Source organism: Macrobrachium rosenbergii, chromosome 58, assembly GCF_040412425.1.
Source record: "Macrobrachium rosenbergii isolate ZJJX-2024 chromosome 58, ASM4041242v1, whole genome shotgun sequence".
NCBI classification, from domain to species: Eukaryota; Metazoa; Arthropoda; class Malacostraca; order Decapoda; family Palaemonidae; genus Macrobrachium; species Macrobrachium rosenbergii.
Genome location: NC_089798.1, coordinates 5,706,512 through 5,723,640, shown reverse-complemented (window position 1 = coordinate 5,723,640; position 17,129 = coordinate 5,706,512). Strand labels below are relative to the sequence as shown.

The 17,129-nt window shown below is 37.3% G+C and overlaps 1 protein-coding gene across 50 annotated transcripts in view; it reads left to right on the top strand.

Annotated features, from left to right (window-relative positions):
* Positions 1 to 17,129, top strand: part of LOC136837228 (ELAV-like protein 2) — a 324,912-nt gene that overhangs the window by 163,539 nt on the left and 144,244 nt on the right. Inside the window, exon 1 of one of the 50 annotated variants that reach the window (XM_067101952.1) lies at positions 14,554 to 14,826. The exons of 47 other annotated variants lie outside the window; for them this stretch is intronic. The gene's annotated coding sequence lies outside the window, so the exon portion shown is untranslated. Of the gene's footprint in view, positions 1 to 14,553; positions 14,827 to 17,129 lie in introns of those variants that run through there. 2 more of the 50 variants (XM_067101925.1, XM_067101921.1) reach the window with 2 other exon arrangements.

The window sequence follows — 17,129 nt, the reverse complement described above, 5'->3', positions numbered from 1 at the left end:
AATTACCAAGCAGAAAATCCAGTGACAGTTGCTATAGAAAGAAAAACTAAACTACAACTGAGAACAAATTTTGTTTTGATGAAGGCCACAGAATGCTGCACTCATACAGGAAGGAGATCAGTTTTTCATAAGGGATAGCACAAAAAATATGGGTCATGGAACAGTTATAGTACCATCTGTGTGGATAGGAATCGTTCTGTGCAAGAACTATAGTCCTGTCAAATTAAGTAAGAGTAATTTGGAAAAGGAAGGTATAATTTCTATTTTTTGCAAACAGAAGACCGGTCATAAAGTTACATCCTGTGGGAAAGTTCCCAAAGGACAATGTACATAACTATAGCATTCTTTCTAAGACTTCCTGTAAGAAAATCGCATATTGAATTTGTAATGGATATGGACAAAAGATCGTACTTTCAAATATTGACCATTATTGGGTCATGAATCGTAGAAAGTAAGAGGGTAAAGATTTTTCTTAATTTTACCCTTTATTAACATGAGTATTCATGCAGGACATAATTTAAAGGAGCATCATTGGTGCTTGAATCACATGATAAATGACATATACTTAAAATGAATCGTATGTGATGTATATAGCGATCATAGCTCGAAATGGTGAAATTTGGTTTAAAAACCTAGTCCAAACAAAAATAGTACAAAAGTGGTAATGTGCAGCCTTCTAAGTCGTCTTGTTCCAACGTGTACAGGTGGTGGAACGAGGCATTCCGCATTGTTGACTGGTACATCTGCAATTGCAACTAACCTTACAGTTGCATAACACAATCTGCATTAGTTTTTCGTGTGACGAAGGTAAATTTGTAGCCACAGGCCTGTTGTAATGCTGGTGTGGAGCAGCACTAGTTGTTGGCTGGTTTCTGTTTGGAAAATACTTTGTCGATTTGGCATTATTTTTTTTAATGCCAAAGTCTGAAATCATTCAAACAGTTGAAAGGTGAATCACCATAGCAAAAATTCTTCGGCGATTCCTGTAATTTCCTCTTGCTCAAACTCCGGATGTAGAAGACTATTCAGTCTTGGTCAGGTTATCATAGGATTTTAGTGGTGGTACTCTCTCTCTCTCTCTCTCTCTCTCTCTCTCTCTCTCTCTCTCTCTCTCTCTCTCTCTCTCTCTCTCTCTCTCTCTCTCTCATATGGCACATATGTTATATCACACCCAGTTGGGACATGAAAGCTCAGTGAGTTATTCTTCAAGCTTCAAGTGCCTGCTGGATTGCAGTCGCATTGAATATTTTTATGGTGCCTTGTGTATTATTAACCTGGTACACACTGCACTTCAGAGGTGTTCTGGCAAAAAGTATCATAAAATCATTATTGGTTCTTATGACTACCTCTGGCTTTGCCGTCTGTGTGATGAAGGGTTGAGTATACACTCAGAATGTCAATATCATTAGCTGCTTGTGTCACAACAATGCATGCAACTTCAAGACATTGACAGGCAATTTTTATGAATCCTGTTTTGTTGTGTAGATACCCCAGAAAATGCGCCTAACACACAGCAGCTCTGCTATGACCAGCTACATCAATGTCATCAGAAGTGCACTTAAGTGGAACTGAAAATAAAGTTCAGGCCAAAGGCCGAGAGCTGGAATCTGTGAGGTCATTCAGCGCTGAAAATAATGTTAAAACAATTGTTAGAAGAGGATGGCAAGTGAGATGGAAGAAAGAGAATATGGACGGAGGTATAGTAAAAGGAATGAAAGGTTTGCAGCTAGAGGGGTCGAAGGGACTCTGCAAAGAACCTTAAGTAATGCATACAATGCACCGTATGAGGCGCACTGCATGATTGTCTCCTTTGCTGCGTTGACTTGTGGAAGAAGCGCAGGTGTAACTACCAGAAACCACAGTTGGTGTCATTCCATTGTCTGAAAGACCTCATCATTAAGTCACGGGGCTTGTCCAGACAAGACAGTGAAAATGACCCCCTCAGTAACGTATGGGATGTGTTGCATGTCAACAGGTCCAGGTGACAAAAGTAAGGTTGTTATTACAGCTTTTGATGGTCATCTCAGTGAATTGTCTTCAAAATGGTATAGTACAAGTAAACCTCATGGATGTTGCTAATTCATAGTTGACAGAATTATCAGCATCCACTCCTGTTGACAAAGTAAGCAGGATGTGAGCAGGACCAGCTTTGGAGGGTGAATGAACAGGTAACCAGTGGATGAAGAAGTCCACATCATTATATTGTTTGGTTTGTCATGAGAGCTTAAGCTCTTTATACTCTGATAAATCTTGAACAACAACTGGGAAATATTAAACGCTCTTGTATGCAACTGTCAAATAGAGTAATGTTATCCATAAGACAAGGGGTGCTTTCTGGTGTCCCTCTTCCTCTAGTAAGCCCTCTTGTTGTTTTCATAGCCCTTATCAACACCGTTTCTATAGCCGAAGACTACAGTTGACCCCAAGCTTTAGGGGAATGGCAAATTGTAAAGTAATGAGTAAAAAAAAGTTTGTACGGGCTAAGCTCTTCCATGCACACACTGGTGAGCAGACTTGGCATAGACAATCCGTACTGCAGCATGCAGTTATGCAAGCATTGTTTGCTCTTCACAGCAAAGAATTTCATGATTTGCACAAGCTCAAGTAGTGAATCCACAGGTTGTGCTCCATTAGTATTCCTTATTTCAACCAAGGTTACTGTTAATGATTGAGTTTCAACATTTAAAGGAGATAATGCTTAAAGATTAAATACTTCCCCGAAGACTTGCATATATTTGACGAAGACTCCCTGCACAAACATCATCGAAAGCGTTTGAGGTCTTTGGAAGAACGATTGCTAATGGTATTTGAATTTGAATGTGTGCCCTGAGCGCAGTGTGTAGCCATTTGAGATACAGATGAAGGGACGTAAACCGTTCTCCACAGCTTCTCAAGTCCACTCCATTCCCAGTATTACCTAGTGCACCATAAAAGATATCAACGAATGAAAACCAACATGCCTTACGGTAACATTTCCCATGTCTTCTGTTGATGCAGCAATAACCTCAGAAGCTTTCGGATTCAAGATTTAGTCAAAATGTTATGATGCACTAGGCTTTGTTCTTACACTTGAGAGAAAAATTCAGAGGTGTATAGGTAGCATGGGGTTTGGTTTGGTTTGATTTGGTTATGGCTTATCAACGGAAGTGCATTAACTGAACTGCTGCATTTACCCAATGATTTTTGCATTTTTATTTTCCATGAACCAGCCCATAATGTTCTTTAGTATGTTCATGGTACAGCCTGTCATCGACATAGAATCTGGCTACAAGGTCCGTACTAAAGACTGAGATGTTTTCTGAAGATAGGATTTTGATTGTGATTAGTTTTTGTGTCTTGGTAGGCCATCTCCAGAAGTTCCCATGGCATTTGCAAGGCTATCTCCTAGTGCCATGTCACTGATGTTTTCCTTGCAGTGTTCTTGGTAGGACTGGTGGATCTTAATGCTGACCATTTCATAGGTTGATGGAGTCCTTGTTGCTTTATTTTCAAGTAAATACTCAATAGTATTAGTTGCGTAAAGGGACTTACTTTGGCAGGCGATCTTCATGCGGGATTGTGATTTCTTGTCTTTTAATTTTTTGTTTCTTCTGGAGGGGGGCCGGTTTGATAGATCCCAAAAACAAAGAACCTCTGATTTCAGGAGCCGTTTCATTAACCTTTTCCATAGTGGTTTCTTCTAAAGGTTTTGCTGCTGGGTGATTGTCACCATCAAAAATATTTACTCTTGATATTCTCGTGGGCAATTGCCGCTGCCTTCAACAATACGTTTTCTTTTTGACATTGTGTCCGACACTTAGTGTAATACTGGTCATGAAGTGTCTTCGCAGTACTTTTCAAACTCCCCACTCCAGTTACGTATCCCATGGTAGCTTATCTGAAGCATACACTGTTTTCAAATAATGCGGCAAGTTTTTCTTTCAAGTACTTCCTACTGTGCACTTCCTTATACTCAGTTTTTCTTCAAGATCAGTAACAGAATCCAGACAGTCATCGTTTTCAGAGATATGTGCAGAGTTTGTTGAATGCATACTTTTTTCATTATCTGGACGGCCTAGACTTGTAGGAGAGCTCTTGTCAGAAAAGTATTTTGAATGAAATTTCTTTTGGTACTTCCTTCAGCTGCCGCAAAATCAGTGATACTGCTTTAGCTAGTACAGCCACACTTCACTCATCTTTTGAGAGCTCATTCCAATGGTTCTTAATGCCTATTGTGTATATTTCTGGTGTTGTGAGGAATGTAAAATTTGAAGTTCCAGCCCAAAATAATTTGTTGTAACAGAGTTCAGTTTATATATATGAAATGAATTCAAACCACAATTTTTTTATCTGATTGTCTGTGTGTCAGGCACAAACTTTTCAGATTTTCAGTATCTCCAGAACCAATGGATTATTTCGGGGGTGGGGGGAGGGTCGTCAGCCCCAAGACGCAACCCATTTCCTTTTTTTTTTACTGTACCTCCGTTCATACTCTCTTCCATCGTACCTTCCACCTTCTCCCAGCAATTGATTCATAGTGGAACTGCGAGGGTTTTTTCCTGTTACACTTTTCAGGCCTTTTTACTATTTCCGTTTCAGCGCTGAATGGCCTCTCAGGTCCCAGCGCGTGGTCTGTCCTAAATTCTCTATTCTTCTCATGGATTATTTCCAGTTAAACAGTATGAGATATCCTTGGGTAAAGGGGTTTTAAATACCTTCATTTTGGCGCCACACACCTTTCCAAGGGAAATGATGAAGAAATTGTTGAGGTATGGTTGGGTCATTGAAAAATCTTCAACTATTGGTCAGAAGTACACTGTAGATTCAGGTTTGTTGAAACTGGTCTTTGTGCCAGGGTGGGACCACAAAAGGGTTCCAAAGTTTCACATGAGAATGTGTACGAAAAAGTTTCAAGACGTTTTCAAGAACATCAAGACTACAGCAGCTTGGTGTATTGATATTATGAAGTCATTACTCTGTTGTGTAGAATTTTGTGTAATCTAGCCTTGGGGGGTCAAAGTTTTACGCAATATGCAACAGTAAGAAAAATATCATATAATTCCAATTGCAGCAAAGTGAGCTCTGTGACCCATATACTCTCGTTACGATTCTTTTGCACCAGACCTATCATGTTGCAGGGGTGGTAGTCGGGAACTGTGTTTTCATGTTTTCAAAAACCGATTTTGGTTTTCTTGACATTCAGTTAGTTAAGTATGCAGATGTTGCAACTGTTAGCAGTCATTTTTGGTGGTCGTCTTGAGCGTATTGGGAAGCAATGTAAATAGATACACTTAAGAAAAGAATAGATTTTCTGTTCTATAATAATAATACTATTCTCCACAACACGGCGACTTTAATAACTATGGATATTATGTCGACTACAAGAAGTGGGTTTTTTTCGTTCTACTAACGCAGATTTACAAATTAGCATTAGCTTTAATAATTGGATAAGTAGTAGTTAAAGTAAGCTCGGTTTTTATCCGAGGTGTTTATTGTTGAATGTGTCTGCCTTTGAAGTTACACGATTAACCATTGTTTTTCTAAAAGTACTTTACACAAAAGAGGCATCTTATCATTTGGCGCTATGCGAAACAGTGCCAGATAAATTGGTCCTCAGGGGTTGTCCTCAAAATAAGGCATTATTAAAAATGCCATGAACTTTTTAAAACAAGGAAGGTTTTGTAACGTTCATTAGTGGCTGTGAGTACTTCCAAAGATATTTAATTTTTTAGCAGTATCTACTCTGGGAGTTGACATTACCGCAAAAAAAATCTACGTAGATTTGTCGTCTTAAACATGCCAAGACCTTGGGCGCAGGTCGAACATCTGCGCCGTCATCGGACCACTACGTTGATCATTACTGGGCGAACACGTGTGAGTGGCAGTGGGAGAAATCTATTTCAAGGCACCAGATGAATATTGCAGCCTCTGTAGACCTAGTTACTGTAGATACTTGTGTCATGTGATATACATACATGATGATCTCTGTCGTTTTTGTAGGTACAGTGGTTTATAGTATGTACAGTCCTTTACAAGTACTCCATATATGACATATTTCAACGTTGCAGCTGGTACCTAATGCTCCTGAGGTGATCACTGAGAGTCCACTTAAATGCGTTGAACGAGCGAATTGCAGGAAGCATTTTTAGAAAAAATTTTTGCTGACTAAATGCTTGTTGCATGGTGTGTCGGTTGCTTCACTATGTATATTAAAACCCAGATCTTGAGTGATCGGTGAATTGTTGGGTTATCATCCTAGAGTGGGAATTTGTTTTGATTTGTAGTCATTAATTTTCTATACTTGACAAGAACATACGGTTTCGTAATCCTGTTCGTGTGATGGTTTGTGCACTCACGTATTCTGTTTTTAAATTTTTTATTTTATATATATATATATATATATATATATATATATATATATATATATATATATATATATATTGTGTGTGTGTATATTATAAATATAAATTATATATATATATATATATATATATATATATATATATATATATATATATATATATATATATATATATATATATATATATATATATATATATATATATATATATATTATATATATAATTATATGCGCCGCTTTCCCACTATCGAAGTGCGTGGATGCAAAATTTTTAATTAATACAGATACTGATGGAATTTAAATTTCCGTTTTCTTGATCTGTGGCTTGAAATGCTGAGGTAAAAGGAACGTTTCATATCTTGCTCTCAATTTGTTCTTAACAGATCGATGTATAATAGGATTTAAGATCAACGCAGGGAAAAATATTTAGTGTGTGCCGCCACTTATGTTTTCTTGCATGTATTTTTTAGAGGAGTTCGTCATTCTCTCTCTCTCTCTCTCTCTCTCTCTCTCTCTCTCTCTCTCTCTCTCTCTCTCTCTCTCTCTCTCTCTCTCACACACACACACACACACACACACACACACACACACACACACGCTGGCTATTTCCGAATATCATAAAGATATGAGCGTTATCCCAGAGAATGGCGCATAAATTTCGTATTTGAAGTAAAAAAGAATTGTAAACAGAGCAAACACAAGCATTCATATGATTATTTCAGTTCCGCTAAAAACCATCATCATGAAAAAGTGGCATATTGGCAAGATGAGCTAGATAGCAAGAAGTTCATTTATGTTGGTTCAAACAGTACTGTGTTCTGGCGTTCGTATTCAAATGATAATCTAGTCTCAGAAAGAAGAGTATCAGTTCCAAGGTTTGCCATGAGCTGTTGCTCAAATTAAAACACAAGTACGTGATGACTCTGAAACACTTACTTATGTTTTAATTTGAGCCAACAGCTCGTGGCAAACCTTCGAAGTAAAGCCCTCAAGATGTTATGTATTTCAGAAACTTCATCCTAAATTTTTCCATTTATCTTGTTTTTAAGCATTATATTTAAGAAATTTTATATATATATATATATATATATATATATATATATATATATTATATTATATATATATATATATATATATATATATATATATATATATATATATATATATATATATATATATATATATATAATGTGTGTGAGTGTTTGTTAGTGTGTGGTAAGTTTTATATATTTTCTTAAAATCATGAATACTGGATAAAAAAAAATTTTTTTCACCTACCTAAAGTTTGCGCATTTTTATATTCCTTATTTTGTAAACTTACATCTTAGGTTTTATGCCTACATGTTTTATGTCCGGTTTGCCGATCGACCTTTGGGTTGTATGCATACAAAGCTCCCACCGTCTTTGCTTCCACTTGAGAAGTTTTGTCTTTTCAGTGAGCAGCTATGCAGTTTTGTATAATATTTACAAAGCTTTAAGGCTCCTGTTTTTGCTGCTCGATTCCATCCACCTAAAGCTGACCGCCATATTGAATAAGTATGATAGGAAAGTACATATGCATGTGTCATGTTTCCCACAAATATTTGTGTGTATACAGTTTGTTTTATAGTTTTATAGTTTTTTGGTTTTTATTTTGTTAGTATTTTTCGTTTTCGCTGTAACTGTCGTAACCCTAACTTGTAGTTGTTACAGTATAGTTCTGCCTTTTCTGACCTTTTACCCCCTCATGCAAGATTATCAGGTTTCATTGTTCCCCTCTCCATCTATCTCTTCGTTTTCATCTTCTTTTATGTACGACTTTATTTCATTACTCCTCCCCTCTGTTTCTACGCCACCGCTTTCACGTCTTCATATAATAGAGCAGAACTCTTTTTACTTTGTAGAATTTTGATGACGAGCAGCGCGATTAGTGTAAGTCACTATTCCTGTGTCGAAAGTTAGCCCTTTTCTTTTGCCTTCCACAACTTTCTATTTTTGTCCGGCATAATGTTGCTGTAGAATGTTGAAATGGCCACTAAATTTAAAGTACTTTCTTATTTCTCCGTTTGTTCGAAATTTTCTATTTTAGAAATATTGTCAAGTTTTCCCCTCACACTGCTGGTCTCTAGTAGCATTGGCAAGAGGCCTCATTGATGACTGATATCGTACGGAGGTATTTATCGTGGTCCTTTTCATTCATCGTGGGCTACCTCTCTCAATTCAAAATATTCCATCCTGTTATGATATATCACTCAGGTTGCGTGCAGTGGAGAAGAGTTTGTCAAAGCAAAAGAACTTATCACTTCATGCTTATCTGGAAATGAAATAATAAGCATTGAGGCTTCGAACACTGAATTGGTTGACTTGAATAACCCGCCTATTTCTTGAGTGATTAAAAAGGCTCTAGAAGGAATGAGTGTTGTCGGCTGATTTTTTAGTTTTCTGGAAAAGAAAACGGTTGAGATGGCTTTGTCTGTCCGTCCGCACTTTCTCTGTCTACCCTCAGATTTTATAAACTACTGAGGCTAGAGGGCTGCAAATTGTTATGTTGATCATCCACCCTGCAATCACCGAATATATCAAATTGCAGCCCTCTAGCCTCAGTAGTTTTAATTTTATTTGAGGTTAAAGTTACCCATGATCGTGCGTCTGGCAACGCTATAGGATAGGCCACCACCGGGCCGTGGCTGAGTTTCATGGGCCGCGACTCATACAGCATTATATGCTGTGCAGAAACCCCGATTGCACCGAAAAAACTTCGGCGCATTTTTAATTGTTTTTGTTATGAATAATGAGAAACTTGAGAAACAGGGAAATCACCTGACCAGAAAGATTCGAACGGTTCTCAAGTCTCTTAATTTTGAAAGAATGCGCGTGACGGCTTTCAAGCTGTAAAATCACAGTAGTTCTATTCTTGACATGCATTTCTCATTTTAAATTTGATGTGAATATGGCACTAATTTATCGTGTGTTCCAACATTCATTGGGATTTTTTTTTTTTTAACTTTATTCATTCGTAAATTTCTACTCGACGTGTTACGGGAAACGGCTCATTTGGTTTGGGGGGGGGGGTTGGTGTGCTTGCTTGTGTTCATGTAGGTATTTTCATAAAAGTTCAACTGTTAAACAACAACCACGTCAAGTATACTATAAAAATATATAATTCAAATCAACAGCCTCAACCTTATTTATTGGCAGTCATCCATATTGTTTTAGATATATAGTTATTTAGTGATTCGTGTGATCGTTCACTTGGTTTCTATTTTAAATGAGTCTATAAAGCAGTGCTGAAGAGGAATCAAGTGACTTATTAACTTGTGAAATAGCGCATTGAGGATACCATAAATCTTTGATACTACTATTTTAAAACTGGCGTGAAGATAATCTTAATGCTCAAGCTTGTAGTTTGAAATGTAAAAGAAAAATATTTTGTAATGGTTGATATAATAAAAAATTACAACACACGACTCTATTTGCAATTTTGTTTGTAACTTTATATTTTAGGTAAATGTTGCTATACCCTCTGGCCAATTTAGAGAGAGAGAGAGAGAGAGAGAGAGAGAGAGAGAGAGAGAGAGAGAGAGAGAGAGAGAGAACATTTGCTTATACTTACTGGAAGACTGTAAGACGCCTGACAGTATGGTGAGATAGGGGATGGCTATTAATAACATATGGTAATGAGTATCTTCGCTGATTTATATCACCGCTGAATGAGATTTGACAATTACTTGGCAGCCTCTCCCTACCTGGGGTCATTGATAGTAGAGATGTGTTCTTTAGGGTTTACTTTTAGTTGAAAGAGAATATAATTAGCGAATAGTAGCCATTCAAAAAAAATGGAAATGGATTTAGTGCTCAAAAGTTCACTGGGCTTTTCTTAAAAGTTAAGTGTTATTTTAGCCTACAGTGCTGCCAACGCCCTCCCTCACTGCTTCGGTGCATATGTCATTGTTGAAAGATTAATTTAAAGAGCAGCATAGGATATTATTCCCGTTATCAGACTCACGTTTAGACGTAGACAGTGGATGGCATCCCATCACCAGCGGTTAAGACGCTGTTCAAGTTATTTCGGAAAATGGTGCTTAAGCTATCACACGGGCCGAAGCATTTCTGTTGCTGCTAGGCACTTTTCTCATTTCAGAGAGTAATCAGTAGTCATTTAACCAATTAAAAATCTTAATACTATCCATAGCGTATAAAAGAATTTTCAGAACATTATGCTCAGAGAACAATTGCCAGAATTTTTGGAAAACAAAAATTCTTTCCTAGAATGTTATGCAAGGTTACTCTTCAGTTAGTTGATAATGATTGTGTTGCGCAGATTGAACACATTGTCTACTCTTGGGAACTTTTTTAGATAGGCTATGCTTCCCGCGCAAAGGCGGTGAACTCTGGCTGCAAGATGACGAACATTGATGACTTTAATGTTGCCTGTGCTGGTTGCTTTGGGTTAACTAGCATCAGGCACAGTTGATATCACGTTCTTGTAGATAAAGTTTTTAATTTTCCTTGCAGTCTCCTAACCCTAAAATTATATTTAAATTTTTGGTAAAATTAATTTACCATGGAAGACATCGTGTTTTTCCTTACATTTTTACACAGTAGTGGAAACTTACATAGTTTGATGTTAGTGTTGCTGGAATTGCCCGTAGCTATAAATGTCTTGTATTAGATACGAGTTAAATCTTTTATCGTCAATTATATATTTACGATATGTAATTATATATATATATATATATATATATATATATATATATATATATATATATATATATATATATATATATATATAATATATATATATAATATATAAACTTCACCGTATACATACATAAACATATATATGTATATATATTTATATATAAACATACATACATAAACTTCACCGTATGCTTAATGACAAACTCCGTGTTCATAATGACAGAAACCAAAAAGGACTATATTGGGAAAATTAACGCTGATAGTATGTTAACTCTGTATTACAATAAAGGAGTATGGGACGACATCCCGATGCCATCACTTAGGCCAGGCCTGATAAAAAGAAGGCCGGGGGGGTGGGGGGCGGTGTTGGTTAAAGGGGTTGGGGTCTTTTTGTCGAGGAATATAAAGACCCGCAACTGGTAAGAATAAGGACTTTATTATAGGGGTCTGCCTTGACTTCCAGCTGGGTATTAAAATTAGAAAATAATCTTCAGGCTTCTGGATACTAGTATGTGTTTGGGTATTAGACCTAAGAATTTTTTTAGAAGTTGAAAAATCCGAGAAATTCCTAGGTTTACTAAAAATATGTAATATAGACCCTGGCAGGCAAACGGATTGTTTGGAGAGAACCTTAAAATCTACTTACAGGCCGTATTGCATCGAACATTATTTCATGGCAGCAGAGGAACTGACATTTCCATACATTCTGTTGCTCAAGTTTCCCAATTGGTCATGTTATGTATTCGTGTAGTTGCACAACATACCGGCTTCGACTGCTTAGTTCATTTTATCAATATGCTGCCTATTTTTAAATGTAATTTCCTCCTTGCGTGGCCATTCTACTGAAGGTCTCCGTAATTTCCTCTTCTTACGTCGCCCTTCACTCATTATGATAATCCACCCCAAATCTATTTTAGTCCACCCCCTTTGATCCTTCATTGTTCTCCTGCTAGGGTACTTTAATGTCGGCCTTTCATTATCATCATCATTTTCATCATTATTATTATTCTTATCCTCATCATCATCATCATAATACTTGGCTTTTCTTTTACGGAAGTGAGGTCAGTAGGGAGAAAGCATAATCATTTTTACACGTTTTGAAATTTCTCTTGTGCCTCATTGCTTTGCCTTAGTTTAGTTTGTGGTTCAGTTCTTCCTTCATTTCAACATTATTCCTTCATTCTTCCTTTTTCGCACTCTCCTTTAGTGTTGGTTAGCTCTCTTTGAACACTTTTTATACTTTTTGTTCTCTTCTCCGTTTAATATTCCTGCATTCTCTCTCTCTCTCTCTCTAGAAAGTACCAGTGTACAACAGTTACTTGTATAATTTTATGAGAGGTTCCATTTTAATTATATTCTATATGCGTAACTGTATACCAAAACACCAGACATTTTGATAAGTAAATTTTGCAACGAAGTCTTCATCTTCGTTAATTTTTTCATTATGCAGTATATTTCCGTTTAAGGATATTCTTGTTTTTTTTCGGTTTAACCTATCGTTACTTTTTTTTATTCTCTTGGGCGTGTGGGCTTTTTACATTTTGCTTTAGTTTTTACTTAGTTGAGGTAATTTTTTGGGACGTCGAGTAGGTAGTTCCTACTGGTGAAGTAATGTAGCGGCACTGGGAACACGACAGTAACAATAATAACATTAAAAATAATGATGATGATGATGATGATGATGGTGATCATCCTTGGTGCGCGCTCGTCGTTTTCCTCTTCGTTGCGGCTTGGCTCTGAAATAATCGATAATTGGTGACGCTTGGGGCTGGCGTACTCGCTTTCCTCATCAAACCTCTCTCTCTCTCTCTCTCTCTCTCTCTCTCTCTCTCTCTCTCTCTCTCTCTCTCTCTCTCTCTCTCTCTCTTTGTTTTTCTCTTGATAGTTCATTTTACTGTCCTTTGTAATTTTTTTTTTTTTTTTTTTTTTGAGAGCAGGTGAGGGACTTAGCTCATGTTATGATCAAACTCTCTCTCTCTCTCTCTCTCTTATTACACTGTCTGTCATCCCCCTTTTTTCCTCAAGTTAATAGTTCATTTTATAGTATGTCAAATTTTTAAAAATTTAGTGGGACCAAGTGCATCGCACGTTCAAAAGTCTCTCTCTCTCTCTCTCTCTCTCTCTCTCTCTCTCTCCAAGGTTTTATACTAAAGAAAGGTTACCAACTTTCAAACATATTTTAAGGTATTAAGATGCTGTAGTTTTGCTTAATGTTCATTTCAGCCCAGAGATAGCACAATAGAATTGTAGATGTGTGTCCTGCGGTTAGTTGTGGAGAGGGGAAAAATGTTGCCTCCTTGAGTATTTTCTTTGTAAAAACGTAATGCAGCGCTCCCTGTCATAATCCTCCCATCTTGGTGTTGGGTAACCTAGGAGTTTTTGGGCACGCCATGGCGTTTGCTTGACTGACGATTTCCCCATCCTCAACAAGGGACCATTTTACATGATGTGCGTTTCAAAACAACTGAATCTGGAACAGTGTATAGTGGTCTGTGTTAATGTTTACAGTTCATGCTTTAATATGGAAATCGGTGGGCCGTTTTTGCTTGATGGAACGCGGATTTTTAATGTGAATTTAATGCAGCACTGTCACTATTATAATATGGGTCCTTTGACTGTGAAAGTTGACGTTGTTGCTCCGTGTGTAGTCGTCGGTCTGCAAGACCTCCAGAATTGCATCACGTGGCTGTTTAACAAACAGTTGATTTAGCATGTATAAATCTGTATAATCGACGCTAAAAAGGAGAGATCACTGTCCAGTAACTCTCTCTCTCTCTCTCTCTCTCTCTCTCTCTCTCTCTCTCTCTCTCTCTCTCTCTCTGCCTGCCAGGTATACTTTTGTTAATAAGATAAAAACGTATGAATGGTTTTTAGAGTTGAAAGCTTTTTATGTGTGAGAAGTTTTTCAATTAATAGACGCTGTATGATGTAGTTTATTTCTTTTTAGTGAGAGAAACTACGGCTAAAGCCCGTTCGTATGAGGTCATTTTTAATATTGATTTTGCCGTGAAGACGACGACGTTATAGGGGAAGGGGACAACGGGGTTACTGACTACCTTTGAATAGGTCTGGATCGAAATTTGTCGTTTGGAAGTTTTCTCTGTTGTGTTTCTGGCTGTTTTCTTTGTATTGTAAATTTCGTGCCAAGGGTACGCCAGTGTTTAGGATGAGGACTTAGCATCGTGAATGCTCCTAATTATGTGGTAGAATAAAGTTCAGTTGTAGGATTTTAATAATAGTGTTTGTGGAGTTTAAGGGGGAAAGGGGGTTTTAGTTTTGGTTGGAAGGGGGTGTCATTATGAGAGTTTGGGCGGAGAGAGAAATGGTCGATACAGGGGTAGAAGAATGGGGTGTGGGAGGGTACGGAGGGTTGATTTGGGAGGGAGTTTGATAGAAGAGGAGAAGGGGGTTGGATGGTGGGGGAGGGGAAGTGGAGTGGTTGGGGAGGAGGCGGAGGCAGTGGTGGTGGTGGTGACGGCGGTGGCGGTGGAGGGTGCTGGGTTTGTCGAGAGCTGGAAAGGCGAGGGCCCCTCATTCGTATGACGGCGCGGGGACTGGATCGAGGTATAGAAAGCTCGCTCGTCGTCGTGCACTCGAACTCAATCCTCAGGGCCGCTTTTCTTCATTGTTGAACGGGCAGTGCACGTCTACCTCGTCATCCAGGTCCTCGTTGAAGTTGTCCTTCTGCAAGTTTGAATCACCTTCGCACACTCGCCGTCCATACTTCTCTCAGCTACAATTTCTTTTTATAACATCTACAAAATAGATTGTTCTCATCGCGGAGATTTCGGAACAAACAGAATAGTGTACGTTGATGCATTGTATTTTTATTGTTGTGCTTTTTGTTTTGCAGTTTTCATGATTGTTTTTGCGTTTTTATTTTGAAATACTTTGCAAGTGACATACTGTATCTTGAAAGATCCCAAGATGACATATGAAGTTTGGAAGTGATGATGGTGGACAAAGACTTTTCCTTATTGTGCTTGAAAATTGAGGGAAGTCTTCATATACGTGTTTTAGGCTTATCTTTACCGCAGTTACTTCGTTGTATTTGTAACTTCAGCTTTACCTTTACAATTTTATCAAGTTATGTCATATTCTTTGTCAGAGAATACGAATGTAATGAAAGTCTTTGCCTAGTTAATGTGAGTCATTGGAATCAACGTTCCAGAAGTGTTTGTGATATGTTTGTCGATTTTCGGACCCGTATCTCTGAGGACATGGCTATTAAAGAGTCTGAAGTTTGTCACATGATCATTGTATGAACAGTGACGCAGTGAAGCTACGAGGAAATGATACTGAAGCAGCAGTGTGTATGTGTATGTGTGTGTGTTTGCGGGGTTTCTTATTAAAGGAGTGGGATCAAATGAACACATGCCTTTGCAGGGCCGCTATCTTATGAATGACAGTTTCGAGTTGCCTTCGCGCTCTAAATTGTTTGCTTCACGTTGTGGTGGAAGCGCTCCCGAATTCGCTGTTTTATCGAGAGATGTTTAGATGATGGCCTATTTCTGCTGTGTTGTATTTACTCATTATTATTTTGACAGTGTTTTTTTTTTTCGAAGTGGACATGAACCCGTTATTTCATGACCAAAAGAAGACTGAATGACGTTTGAATTTTCCAAGAAAAAAAATTCGTTTTGTAGTATAAGAAGAGTTGCAAAGCTAGTTCATGTTAGAGTTGGCGTTATGTTACTGTGTCGAAGTAAGGACGTGCAGCCAGGTATTTGAGAAGTTAAGTTTACTATTGAAGTGGAACAGTTCGTCTTAAAGTTTTAGAAAAAAGATTTGTACAGAATTTAATTCGAATTACATAATTCTTTGAGTTGCTTGAGTACATAAAATTAAAGGAAGGATCTCCCTGAAGTGCCCCTATGAAAATGAATAATTGAGACTTTCTTCTTTGTTCTACGAGAAGTGAGGACTTAGATCTCTGGGGAAACTGAAGACAAGTAACATTTTATCATTAAGCTGAAGCAACGGAGAATTGTATTTTCTCTCTGTACTAGCTTATTTTTATCGGCAAACTTTTTTTTTTTTTATTCATTTGTCTCAAAAGTTCCATGGTTTATTTCACAATGTCTTCACTCTTTGGGTTTGTTTTCAGCGTTAAGGACTAGCTTTTGGTAAACATTAAAGTATTGGTTTCTGCAGTTGACTTTGTTTTTTTGTTATCTTATTTTTCCGTAACTGTGATAGTGATGATTCTGACCGCAGTTCACCTGGAGGAGGGTCAGGCAATTCTTCCTCTCCATTTTCATGGGTTGATTTCGACAAGTTTTTCCACAATGCTAGTTCAGGATTTTCTTCTTTTACCTATTGTCAGAGTCAGAATTGTTTGTAAAAATTCTGTCGCAGCTCCTTTCTCGGCTTAATAAATACTTGAACAATCTCTCTCTCTCTCTCTCTCTCTCTCTCTCTCTCTCTCTCTCTCTCTCTCTCTCTCTCTCTCTCTCTCTCTCTCTCTCTCAAAAATTGGTAATTTATTCACATAACCTAACTTAAGATATCGGAGAAAAGCATTCGATTTTATATATATATATATATATATATATATATATATATATATATATATATATATTTATATATATATATATATATATATATATATATATATATATATAATATATATACATATATATATATATATATATATATATATATATATATATATATATATATATAATTTTTGTCAGCGGTTGCGGAGTAAGGTTGCGTTGTCAAACGTGTCCTTAATAATGTTTTCAGCGATGTCCCTTTGTATACATCTGTGGAAGGTACACAGAAATAAAGCGTTATTCGTTTTCCCATGAAACAAAGAAAAGAAAATAGTATGCTGGTGGGAAAAAAAGGGGGCGCTTCAAGTGTGTGGCTGTAATGAGGCGCTTTTGCGCGTGTTTTATTTTGTACAGATAGTTTTTGTGTCATTAAAAATTCGATTGAAAATATCTCTTCCAATTATTCGGGAGAGTAATGCTTCATGAGTTATGTGGGGTTATCATATCCAAGTGAGTGGAACAAGATGAGGTGTGCTGGTGTAAGATGGTCTTCAGATAGCAAGTCTGCGACGTTTTAAGTAGCGCCTGGTAGAGCCGTAAGTGTAAAGAAA